This window comes from Peromyscus eremicus, chromosome 5, assembly GCF_949786415.1.
Source record: "Peromyscus eremicus chromosome 5, PerEre_H2_v1, whole genome shotgun sequence".
Taxonomy (NCBI): domain Eukaryota; kingdom Metazoa; phylum Chordata; class Mammalia; order Rodentia; family Cricetidae; genus Peromyscus; species Peromyscus eremicus.
Genome location: NC_081420.1, coordinates 17,224,677 through 17,237,427, shown reverse-complemented (window position 1 = coordinate 17,237,427; position 12,751 = coordinate 17,224,677). Strand labels below are relative to the sequence as shown.

Genomic DNA, 12,751 nt, shown 5'->3' with positions numbered 1-12,751 from the left:
CAGAGAACACTGACGTTGCCAGAGTCCCCTTTACCGCACTGTTTTAAGAGTTTGCTTTAAGAATAGCTGTAGGGCCAGGCACAGTGGTAGTGCACACCTTTTATCCCAAAATTCAAGAGGCAGAGGCAGAAGGATGTCTGTGAGTTCAAGGACAGCCTGGTTTACATAGTAAGTCCCAGGCCAGCGAAGGCTATGCACTGAGACACTGTCTCAAAAATTAAACAGAAAAAGAACATAAGCTATTACATTCCTCCCCGCTCCCCTTCGTCTGCAGTTCGCCCCTGGCATTCATTCAATGAAGCGCTTCGTGTCCAGTATTCTAGACTGAAATAACCTCCAATGAAAATCGGAAATCAATCCTTTTTAGCTAACTATGCTAACCGGAGAGAAAAAGCTCCCAGTTTTGTAAGCATGGACCATCTATATAGAAGAAGGGGCGGTGTCCACAAATAAACAGTTTCAGAAGTAGGTTGGTCCGGGTTATACTTGTTTCTAAATAATCAGATGACTTTTTAAAGTTGCTGTATATAAGTTACTTTTGAACAACATTGTAAGAGAGTATCAATTGTCCTGGATCTACAATCTATCTAAAGAGATAACAAGGTCTGCACCCCTTTATCCTTTTCTTCGAGTTGGAGGACATTCGAGTTTACCTCATTATCCCTCTCTTTGCACGGGTCACTGTGCATCCCCCCCAGCCAGGAGCCACTAGACCTTTCCAGACCTCTTTGCAAACCTGCAGGAAGAGACGAAGGTATTTCCTGCTTGCATCGGCGATCGCCTCTGCCCTCCCATCTCCCTTCTCCCACGGCCCATCTGCGCCTCCTCTCTGCTCCCTTTATTGCCACCCCCGCCCTCAGCTGGGCGCTCACGGCCCCTCCCGCGCGCGTCTGTATTTGGAGCTGCCGGAAGCCGCGGGCGACTCTCCCCGCGAGCAGCGTGACCAGCTCGGGCTCCCGTGCAGGGGGGGAGGCGGAGGCAGCGCAGGGCCTGCGGGAGGAGGGCGCGAGTGACCGAAGCTGGCTTGGCATCACCGAAGCCGGGACCTGGGTTCCGCAGCAGGTCAGGCTAGAGCGCGGGGGGACTGGGGGAGATGGGGGCGGGAGGGGGGGACTTGCCTGGGCTCTGGGCGAGCGCTCGCAAGTTGCGCGCCCCGGGTGGGTTGGGAGATGGCTAGGACGCGGGGAAGAAAGGCAACGCGGGCTCAGGGATCTGAGGCCACCCAGATGCGAGGACTGGGGATGCCTGGACTTGGGATGTGGGGAACACGGTGCCCGAGCGGTCCTCATCTGGGTCAGTGCAACCCAGCGCTCCAGCTGCTCGCCTGGCGCTGAGGACCGCTAGTTCCGGGGGCTGGAGGGCCACCCATAGCCTGCCAGCCGACAGCTACCGCACCTTGGGGTGGTCTAACTTCGAGGGGTCTCCACTGCTCTGCTCTGAGTCTCCCAAGGGTTCTAGGGTGGCTTTCATTGAAATGAATCTTGCCAATGCCACCTCTCTCCGAAGGTGCTGGAAGGAAAGAGACCTGCCTTCTCTGCAGAACCTGACTTGAGGCCATGAGTCACTTCTAAAAAATGCAAACGCAACTGAGGCTTTGAAGGGACGGCTCTGAAAATGGTACCCTGCAGTTGCTGTCTGACTGCCCATAGGGGCTTGTTTGTGACATCAGCAATCTTGTCATCACCTTTAGGCTGATGGTCTGCCATGCACATGAGACTATTTATTCTCATAAGCACCACAAAGAGGCTGTGCGTTAGCAATATCGGAATCCATACGTTCTTTAAGTGAGTGTGTTTTTAGGATGTTCAGGATGTGTTATTAAGAATTAGGTCCAAAAATGCCAGGTGGGAGTGAACATTGAGCAACCAAGATAAGAGCCTTTGCCTGCATAGTTAGGTGAATTCAAAAGCCCAGAAAACTTAGGATAAAACTTAGCTTATCAGAATTGCTTGCAGAGCACTGTTGCGTTTACTGCCTATGTCAATTTCATTTGTTTGTATGGCTCTTTGGTTTGTTGGTGGACAGAGCCTCACTATGAAACTCCAGCCTGACCTCAAACTCTTAGCAATCCCCCTGCTTCAGCCTCTTCGGTGCTGAGATTACAGGTACGCACCAACACCTCTAGTTTGCTTGCTTTCTGTGAGGCAGAGTCTCACTCACTCTGTACCTCTGCTGGCCAGGAACTCACCACTATCCCAGGCTGACCTCAAACTCACAGTCCTCCTGCTTCAGTCTTCTGAGTGCTGGATTCCTGGTGTGCACCTCCATACCTGGCTAGATGTCTTTTAATCTCGGGAAATCACCTCAGAAGTCATGGTGACATGGCTGGGACCACTTCATGGAAGGTTTCAGCGGTGTTACCATCTTTGGAGTGATTTCTGTTTGCTGGGTTTAATTAGAACACAAGCCTGCTGAGGGCAGGGAGGGCTTCTGATAGTTCTGTTAGCTCTGCATGGTTATGGGCTGAGAGCATGTTAGAGCGCACATGGTTCTGCACTGAGATCACCAAAAGCTGGTGGAAATAATTATCAGTGGCTTGAAGCCAGGGCATGCTTTCTTGACAAGACTGTACTTTTTTTTTTTTTCAAGAGAAGACGTATTTCTCCATGAGTCCTCAAATCTAAAAACCCTTAATAAAATTAGGACACAAGGATGAAAAGAAAAAGAAGCTGACTGTGAGAAATCATGACAATTACCAACCGCTCTTGCAGGCAGGGAGTGGGTTTTTTCCACTTGTGGTTGAGATGAGATGGTGTTTGGCTTGTTGATAGGATATGCTGTGGGTTTTGCTCTACTTCCTGGCTGAGGAGCTGGGAAATCAGAGGCTTTGGGACATGATGTGGGGTTTGCTCTACTTCCTTCTGAAGAGCTGGGAAATCTGAAGAGCTAGGAAATCAGAGGCTTTGGGACATGATGTGGGGTTTGCTCTACTTCCTGGCTGGAGAGCTGGGAAATCAGAGGCTTTGCGGCCCATGAGGTCTGTTGAGTAACTACTCAGCTTGGCTATTGTAAGTCAAAAGTGACCAAGGAGGGGTGGGGTGGGGTGCAGAAGATGGCTCAGCAGTTAAGAGCACTGGCTACTCTTCCACAGGACCTGGGTTCAGTTTCCAGCACCCATACGGCAGCTCACATCCCTCTTCTGGCTTCTACAGGCACCAGGCACACACATAGTGCACAGCCATACATGTGGATAAGACACTTTCATAAACATAAATTTATAGAAAACAAAAAGTGGCCAAGGAGAATATGGAGAGGAATGGTGCTACCAAGTTTCATTACATTGACAGATTGAAGTTTGAAGTTTAGTTAATTTTCACCAGGAACAATTTTTCCTGCGTGTGCGCGCACGCGTGCGTGCACGTGCACACACACACACACACACACACACACACACACACACACACACACCATTCTTAGTTTAGAGGATGAAGGACACAAAGAGAAGTAGATTTTTTTTCTCCTGACAGCAGACACCTCCTTCCCACCTTGGGCTAGAGCCTCTGATGACTAGATTCTCCAACGGCTTGAAGAATGCCCAGAAATTAAATACTCACAAGAACAACATTAACTTCTTTTAGACATGATGGTGTTTTTTTGCTTTGCATATCTCCTAACAAATATCTTTATTATGAGGTTTAGTTTTATTCATAATTCATTGATTATGTACTATAAATCAGAATATGCTAAGCCTATGTAAGTTATGGTCATTGTATTTGAAGGAACAGTCGTGAACATACATATCTCCAAGTTTAGAAGTAGAACAAAAGCTGTAAAAAGAAAACTTTCAAAGTGTAAGTATATAAGATCGTATATCTGATAAGGACTTTGGATCCACGATATATAAACAGCCTTTCTAATTTACTAATAAAAATATGTCAAATGTCAAAATATGCCAAAGAAGATGATAAATGGCCACCAAAGCCATAAAAGAGATGTCCAACATCATTATCCATTGGGTAATTGCAAATCAAAGCCACAATGATATTTCATGCCATACTCACTAGTGTGACTGCAATTAAAAAATCAGATAATCCCAGGTGTTGGTGAGAGTGTGGAGGAATTGCAGCCCTCAGACACGGCTGATGATAATATAAATGGTGTGTTTAGTTTGAAAAACCATGGTCCCTTGAGTTAAACACAGAGCTACTGTATGACCTAGCAGTTCCCCTATACTAAGTCTGTATTTGAGAGAAATGCAAGCATGGCCATGAAAAAGAAAAATATACACAGGGTTAGCAGTATAGCTCAATGGAAGAGCATTTGTGTATCATGAGCAAGGCCTTGGGTTCAAACCCCAGTACTGCACATTAAAATTCATTTTAAAGAGGAACAACAACAAAAACTATACGCAGGTTCATAGATGCATCAGTGGTAACAGCTAAGAGATGGAAACACCCAAAAAAAAAATACCCATCTACTGATGAGTGAACAGGAAAATATGATCGATCTATGCAATGGGATATTATTAAAGGGAAGGCAGCGCTGGGGAACTGGCTTGATACTCAGCCACTAAGACCTAAGTTGAACCCCAGCACCCACATAAGAGCTGGCTGCAGTGGCTTGTACCTATAACCCCAGCACTGGAGAAGCAGATTCAGTGAGAGACCCTGTCTCCAAAAATAAAGTGGAGAGTGACTGAGGAAGACATCTGACATTGGCCTCTGACTTCCACACACATTAGCACATGTGTGTGCGCACAGAAAGGGGTGCAGTCCTATGTAACATGCTACATGGGTGAACCTCGATAGCATCCTGCTAAGTGAATTCACGAAAGACCACATATTGTATAAATCCACTCCTAAGAAAATATTTCTAAGAAATCTTTATCAACAAATGAGTTATTGGTTAGGATGGGGAGGTGAAAAGGGTACTACAAGGGTTCTTTCTTCGTTTTTATTTTAATTTTATTTTATTAGTTTTTCAAGACAGGGTTTCTCTGTGTAGCCTTGGCTGTCCTGTACTCACTCTGTAGACCATGCTGGACTGGAACTCAGAGATCTGCCTGCCTCTGCTTCCCGATTGCTGGGATTAAAGGTGTGCGCCATCACCACTCCACTTCTTTATTTTTAAATATAATGTTTGTATTATTTTTTTTAGAGTTTTGTACATGCATGCAATGTATTTTACCACATTCATCTCCCAGTCTCTGCCCTTAACTCCTCCTATGTCTACTGCTACCCTCTACCCTTTCCCAACTTTGTGAAATCAGTGACAGTTACACAGATCTGTGAGATTTATAAAAGTAACTGAATTGGACACTTTTAAGTGTGTTAGTTGAGTGCTGTGTGTGTTATATCTCGAGCAGGCTACTAAAGAAAACAGGGCTTTACTGAGAGAACAAGGCTGCCACCTGGCTTGTGCAGCTCTCTGCCTTCCCTGCCCTATGCTGCTCCCCCGTTCCCCCCAACTTTTGTGTTAATCATCCCAATTAAATTGTGAAGCAATTTTATAGCATGTATATGAGATCCTAAACAACCGTCATTTAGATCTTATTAGTTTTTTCTGTTTATTTTAAAGGCTTATATAATCTTACCTTTTTTCTCCATCACCTTTTGCTTGTTCATTTGTTATTTTCATTTTTTTCCTTGTTTGTTTGTTTTGGAGATAGCACCTCAGGCGGCCTTATACTCCCTAGAGAGTTGAGATTGGCCTTGAACTTGTGATCCTCCTGCCTCCGTCTCCGGAGTACTGGGTTTGCAGGTGTGTGCCACTATACCCTGCTAAATCTCATTTTCTTAAGAGTCATCATTACATTTTTAACAATAAGCTGAATTGTCACATGGAAGTCATCTTATGATCTTTGACAAATATTCCCTGATCCCTATGGTCCTTCTCCAGCTGATAAGCATACAAGCTGTCTCCCTTTACAAGAACGCTGCTTTGGAGACCTTTCCCATGTGTCTTAGGAGTGTGTACTTTCCCTCTCTCTCTCTTTTTCTCTCTCTCTCCCTCTCTCTCTGTTTGTGTGTGTACACATGCATGTGTACACATGTTCACATGTGTGTGCAAATATGGAAGACAAAGAACAACCTTAGATATTGTTTCTTAAGCACTATTTATCTTGTGTTTGAGACAGGGATCTCTCATTGGCCTGGAACTTACCCGCTAGGCTAAGCTGGCTGGGCAGGGAGCCTCAGGAACCCATCTGTCTCCACTTGCCTCACCAATTCTGAGATTTCAAGTGTCTAGTACCATGTTTGAGCTTTTTGACATAGGTTCTGGACATGCTTGGGCTCAGGTTCTCATACTTGCAAGGTAAGCACTTTATCAACTAAGCTCTGCCCCCATCCCTGTGCTAGGAGTTTTAGTGACATTTCCACTGCCGATGTAAGCCTAGCTTATCATTCCTCCAGCCCAAGATAACATGATGAGATCCGAAGTCCTGAGTTTCAATCTATTTCAATTCTGACTGTAGTAACTATTTTTCTGAAATATGGGAGCACTAAACAAGTTCACAAGCAGTGGTGGAGGAGATGGCTGGGTGCATAAAGCACATCAAATGAGTGCAGTCCCATAGGAATGGCTTTTTGTTATGTGAGTGTTATGTCCAAGGGAGTCTTGCTTTGTATTTATTTGTCTTTATAAATCATTTTCTCCCTTGGAAAAGAGCATGACTTCTTTCACTAAGGAACTATTTGACAGGTTTTCCTCCTTCACAGTATTCAGCCCTGCATAGGAACTATGGAACCCCGAAGCAGAGTCCTTGATTATTATGAACAGGTGTTCATCTACCCTTGCTAGTAACTAGACATCCATCTGATAGTCCCGGCTTCTTGCTGACCTCTCAAACAAGTGGAGAAGGAGAGCGTGGCCTTAGTGTTTAAGATTGCACACATGCCTGATAGCTAGAGTCAGGGAAACACTGAGGGTCCTGCTGGGCCACGCCATAATCAAACAGTGGGACTTTCCAAACCTCTCATAATTTGGAGAGAAAATAACCCATTACTTAGTGTTATAACGTGGAAATCCAGAGAAATTCTGGGATTCGCTGGAGATTTGTTTGTTGTTTTGAATGACAGCTGTGTGATAGGGCCAAGAATAAGTGCCAGTGAGCAGAAGCTCTTATCTAAGCTGTGGGTGCACATTTCAAAGGATCTACACTTGGGGTGGCATCCCGATTTACTATCTTGCTTTCTGTCTTGTTTCTGTTCACAATAGACTCTCTGGTCCTTATCAGATAAATTCTTTCTATTTTTTTCCCACTCTCTAGCAATAAGAATCAGTCAAACTGGGCCACACCAAGAAAGCTGGCTGTATTACTTACCTGTCTCGTTGCTGTAACAAAACACCCAAATAATACAATTTAAGAAAATGTTTATTTGGATCACAGTTTGAGGGTACAACCTATCATGGTGGGGATGACATGTCAGGAGGAACAGGATGGTCACATTGCATTCACAACTGGGAAGCAGAGAGAGATTGATACTGGTGCTCAGCTGGCTTTTTTTCCTTCAGTCTGAGACCCCAGCCTCCTCTGTGGTACCAGCCACACTTAGAGTGAGACTGTCTTCCTCAGTTAACCCAATCTGGAAACTCCCTCACAGACATTTCCAGAGAGTTGTCTCCTAGGTGATGGCCAGCCCAGTCAGATTGGCACTCAGTAGTCACCACTGCACAGGCCAATCTGATTTTCCAGAACCAAGTTAAGTAGGCTTTCTGATTGGCAAGCATGCAGTTCAGTTTGACTCGTTGTCTCTGCACCTGAGGCTGACCGTTGTGCAGAATCTCAGTTTGGAAATCATTGTGTTTGTCCTTTAAAATCCATATGTTGAGTTACTTACCCTAAAGTTATTGGTTTCGGAGTGGAGCCTTTGGGAGGTAATGGGTACCTGAGGGCTACCCTGAGTTCCTGCTGCGGACAGTCCTTCACTTCCTGTATCCAATCTTTCTTCAGAATGGCCTCTTGAGTAGGACAGTGATTCCTCCAGTGTCCTTCTATAGGGAAAGTGAGCATTATAAACTTCCTTAGTAATTGAAAGTGTTTAACCGAGGCTTGCTAAAGCGAAGAGCCTCGGGTAGTATAGAATCGGGGATGTTTCTTCTTCTTGCGTTCAGTCTCACTTGGTGCTTTTGTGTCGTCATAAAATACCCGAGACCGAGTAAGTTATAAAGAAAAGAGACTGTTTGGGCTCCTGGATCTTGTTGCAGGGAAGTTTGGGACAGGCAGTCACACCTGGTGAGGGCCCCGTGCTGTTTTAGTGAATAACAGAAGTAGACTGGGGGATGGCTAAGCATGTGAAGTAGCTGGCTTCATGACCACCTACTCTGTGGTGACTAACCTTGTCCCTCTGGACAGCATCCTGCAAGACTTACGGCAGACTCTCATAAAAGTCTCCACCCATCGTGAGTGTGCCCCCACACTCTTTGACCATGAGAGTGCCTCTAACCCTGTCACCTCATCACCTCCCAAAGGCCCTGCATCCTGGCAGTGCTCCAGTGAGAAGTTCAGTTTCAATTTGGGCTTTATAAGTACAAATCACACCAAAGCCACAGAGGGAAACTGGTCTCTACGCTTATTTTAGCAATCTTCAGACTGTGCACATGGACATGCGGAAGCCGTCTAGAAGTGTCCGAGCATGGTGTTTTAAGAGAAGAAACATCTGAATTCTTGTCTGTGTGTACTTTTCCTAAGATGCTTCTTCCTGATGGTGGGCCTGTGATGGAGACAATTGAACCGTCTCACTTTATTTCCCATAATTCCTTTTCCGCTTTCCTTATGAAAAGCTTCTTGCTCATCTTAGTATCCGTATTAGCACAAGTTCTGTCTCTAACTCACTTTAGTAAATTGTTCTGTTCAAGGAAGTAAAGATCTAGCAGGTGGGAAGAGAAAGGGGGCTGTGTTTGAGAATGCTTGTTTAGTTTGATGAGTGAGGACATTGAGTGATTCTCATTCCTAGAGGGGGATCCTCTTATAAACCGTACAAGTTCTAAATCTTTCTTCAAAAACACTGAGCACAGAGTGGCTTACCGGTGGATAAAGGTCTTTACCACCAAGTCTGATGACCTGAGTTGACACTTGGAATCCACATCGTGAAAGAGAAACTCCTGCATAAAACTCCTGCAGGTTGTCCTTTGGGTTCCACAAGTATGCTGTGGCTCCCAACCCAATCAATCGAAGTCAGAAAGAACATTTTAAGGAAAACTGATGCTGATCTACAATCTAGCCACACTACACTGATGTCATAAAGGTTGTACTTGAGACGGACAGAACCACCTCTATCATACCACATATCATAATAAACAATTCTAAGCTTATAAAATAACCAGAAAGACCTTCCATCCAGTTCAAAGGACGCAATTTGTAATACAAGAGTGAATTTATTTAATGATGTTAAATTTGCATCTTCCGCTGGAACTTCCACAGGATAAAGTGCAGCAGATGTATTTGGTTTTTTGCATGTCTATAATTAATAATTATATGTTCTACTACCTTTTATTTTACAAGTTAACTTTCGTATCCACAAAGATATAAAATAGCCTAATAAAAACCAATGAGTGGCTGAAATAACCCAGATGGATGAATAGTTACGGTTCTGGCTAGATTTATATTTCCATTTCCCCTGACACTGATGACTCAAATATTTTTGATATTTTCTCACCATGCCACACTTCTCATGTCTCCTGGGGAGGTTTTGAGGGACATTTCTGTAACAGCCTTTTTCATTCACCCCTGTCTCTTTATTTGAGTAAAGTGAAGATGTAAAAACAAAACAAAATTGCTCCTCAAGCTTCCTCGCTTTAATAATAGGTGTCCTTACCCACGTTCATGAAATAACTTAATAAAACTTAATAAACTTAATAAAACTTAATAAACTTAATAAACTTAATAAAAAAGAGGTGGGTTTCCAATAAAATACTTTTGTAATTACTTGTCGAAATTTGTAGTGTCTGTGTTTTGTAAGGTTTTTTTTGGGAAGTTGGATTGTAAGAATCATAACAGCAACAACGATGGCAGAAGGGATTTTTTTTTAATTAAAGCTTCATAGCTTTTTTTTTTTCATGTGTGTGAGTATTTGCCTGCATGCAGTGTCCAAAAAGACCAGAAGAGAGCATCAGATCCTCTGAGATTGGCATTGCCAATGTTTGTGAGCCGCTATGTGGGTGCTGGGAATTGAATCCAGGTCCTCTGGAAAAACATGCTCTGAACCACTGAGCCATCTCTCCATCCCTTTACACTATTATTTTTGATACAAAAAAGTATGGTGGCGTAACCAGTAGAAGATATTAAAGCAGAGCATACATAAAATTAAAACCGTCTCCTGTAGGGCAAACAGAACTGAAACATAACTTCACAAAAAAAAAAAAAATGAAATTTTGCAAAGTCACAAATGACTGCTGAGGAGGAGTCTGTTTGTGTTGTTCTATAATGATGGCTTCATCGGGTACGTTACTATGAGAACACCTTCCGCTGTGACTGAACCCATGTACTGATTAACTCCTTGTGCTACTGATTTAGTGGGGATATTTGCTAACTAACAGTCTTGGTTTTTATTATGCCTCTCAAAGAGGGAATCACCCTTCCTTCCTTCCTTCCTTCCTTCCTTCCTTCCTTCCTTCCTTCCTTTCTTCCTTCCTTCCTTTTCTTTCTTGATAATTATTTATTCACTTGCTCATCTTTATTTTTTTCTCCTCTGGTGGGACTCATTGTGTGTGTGTGTGTGTGTGTGTGTGTGTGTGTGTGTGTGTATGTGTAATTAGTCATCATTGTTTGAATCTATAAATGTATGTCTTCCATTCTAAATTTGTGAAATATTTAGTTATTATATATCCCTCTCTCTTTTCCTTTCCTTCCTTTTCTTTTTTTCTTTTCATTTCTTTCCTTTCCTGTCTGAGACTCTGCAGTCCAGGCTGGTCTGGAACTCACTCTGTAACCCAGGGTAGCCTCACAGTAATGCCTGTCCTTCTGCCTCCGCTTGCTTTCCGAGTTCTATAAGAACAGGTGTGAGCCACCATGCCAGGATGTTACTGTTTCATGAAACAGGATTTCCACTTCAATCTCTTTCTCCTCTCTTGAGGCTCCAGGGACACTAAAATTAGACCCTCAGTGTGGCCCTACAGGCCCCTCAGCCTCCATTCTTTTTTCTTCAGTGTTTTTTTCTTTCTGTTCATCAGATTAGGCAGCGTCTGTATCATCAAGTTCAAGGCACCTTCCTTGGCCATCTCCATTCTGTTGTCAAGCCTACCAGTGTACTTTCTGTTATTGTAGGGCTTTTTTTTACAGTTCTAGAATTTTCTTATGGTTTCTATGACTCTATTAAGAACTCCTGGCTTCCCGTTGTTTCCGGGATATTAGCTTCATCTCAAGCACAGTTAAAACAGCTGTTACAAATGTCTCTGGAAATTCCAGCATCTGTGTCACCTTATAGTTGACATTTGCAAGTTGACTTTTCTCCGGGTTGAGTGTGTTTCTCTAGTCCCTTGCATGCCAAACCATATTGATTTGAATCTTGGACATTCTGGTTTTGCTTTATGAGACCCTGGGTCCCTTGGCAACTCTTTTTTGCTGTTGGCATTTGGCTTATTGGTTTTGCTTGGTTTTACTAGCCAGTCCGTTCAGCTCTGTGTTCCATGCAATGGGCAGTGGTCCCAGCATTAGCTCTGTTTTCAAAGCCCCTGTGTCACACGTGTGCTCTATTTGGGGGTTAGTCTTTGACTCCAGCAGAAGTTTGTAATAGTTCAGTCTCAAGGACTTTGGGGTTGTCCTACATATGCACAACTCAGGGGTGAGACTGGAACATCCTGTGAGTCAGGGCATTCCCTTCAGCTCTCTGCTCTCTGTGGTTCTTTCCCATACTCTCCTGTTCTTCTCCCAGGAATATTGGATTTCTCCTGGAAATTGTAGCTCTTCATCCTACTACAGTATAGTGTCCCGAGTCTGGGTTAGCTCAGGACAAAGCAGTGAGGTGAAAAATAACCGCTGGCACAGACGACTGCTCAAAATGCATCCCCACACAGTGTTCTCGAGTCGGTGAGGAGTGACGAAGAGCTGAGTTCATTCATTGGAAACAGGGAAACTGAGACGCAGGTTAGTCATCCACCAGATATGTGGGTTGCCGCTGAAGGGGCTATATCTCAAGGATTCTCTGATCCCCATAATGCGTTTTCCACTATATCACATGACAAGACCTAGTTTCTTATAGTCAGAGGTCCCAGTTCAAAGAATGACTTACTCTGAAAAGCCAATGGGTGTTGATTTTGAGGACTGAACCTGTCCCAAGGAGGGAATGTGAACTCGTGAGCTAATCACTGTATGTTCTCTGTCGTCCTGTGCTCTGCTCAGGATTGGTGGAGAAAACATGAAGTCAGTACCTTAAGGGAGATGTAGGACCCTGAAAGACTCCATGGCATTGGGGTTGAGGGAAGGAAGTCCATGGTCATTTGGCCTTCCCGCTTCAGAACTGTGGTAGAATGGTGCTTTGTGGCAGGAATGAGCCCATAGATACCAAAAAGAAAGAGACAGGAAGGGGTGGAGTCCAGCATCCCTTCAACTTCCTTCTACTTAGCTCCACCTCTTAAAGTTTCTACCTCCCAGCAGGACCATGGGCTGGAGTATCAAGCCTTCAACATCATTTATTGTACGACATTTAGGACCCAAACTAAATGGTAACTGATGTTTGCTGTTTGGTGAAAAAACAGAAACATTCCGTAGGGGAGGAAGTGAGTAATATGAAGGTGGGCTCCTCGGTAACATGAGCATCATCTCTTGGTGAGCCTGCCTGACTTCCTTCTCCTCCTAATACTGCTCACTAAG

The 12,751-nt window shown here is 44.1% G+C and overlaps 1 protein-coding gene across 4 annotated transcripts in view; it reads left to right on the top strand.

Moving 5' to 3' along the window:
* The first annotated feature begins 929 nt into the window (after nucleotides 1-929).
* Nucleotides 930-12,751, top strand: part of Cap2 (cyclase associated actin cytoskeleton regulatory protein 2) — a 143,929-nt gene continuing 132,107 nt past the window's right edge. For 2 of the 4 annotated variants that reach the window (XM_059263036.1, XM_059263033.1), the window contains exon 1: nucleotides 930-1,062. The gene's annotated coding sequence lies outside the window, so the exon portion shown is untranslated. Of the gene's footprint in view, nucleotides 1,063-12,464; nucleotides 12,604-12,633; nucleotides 12,707-12,751 lie in introns of those variants that run through there. The other 2 variants (XM_059263035.1, XM_059263034.1) reach the window with 2 other exon arrangements.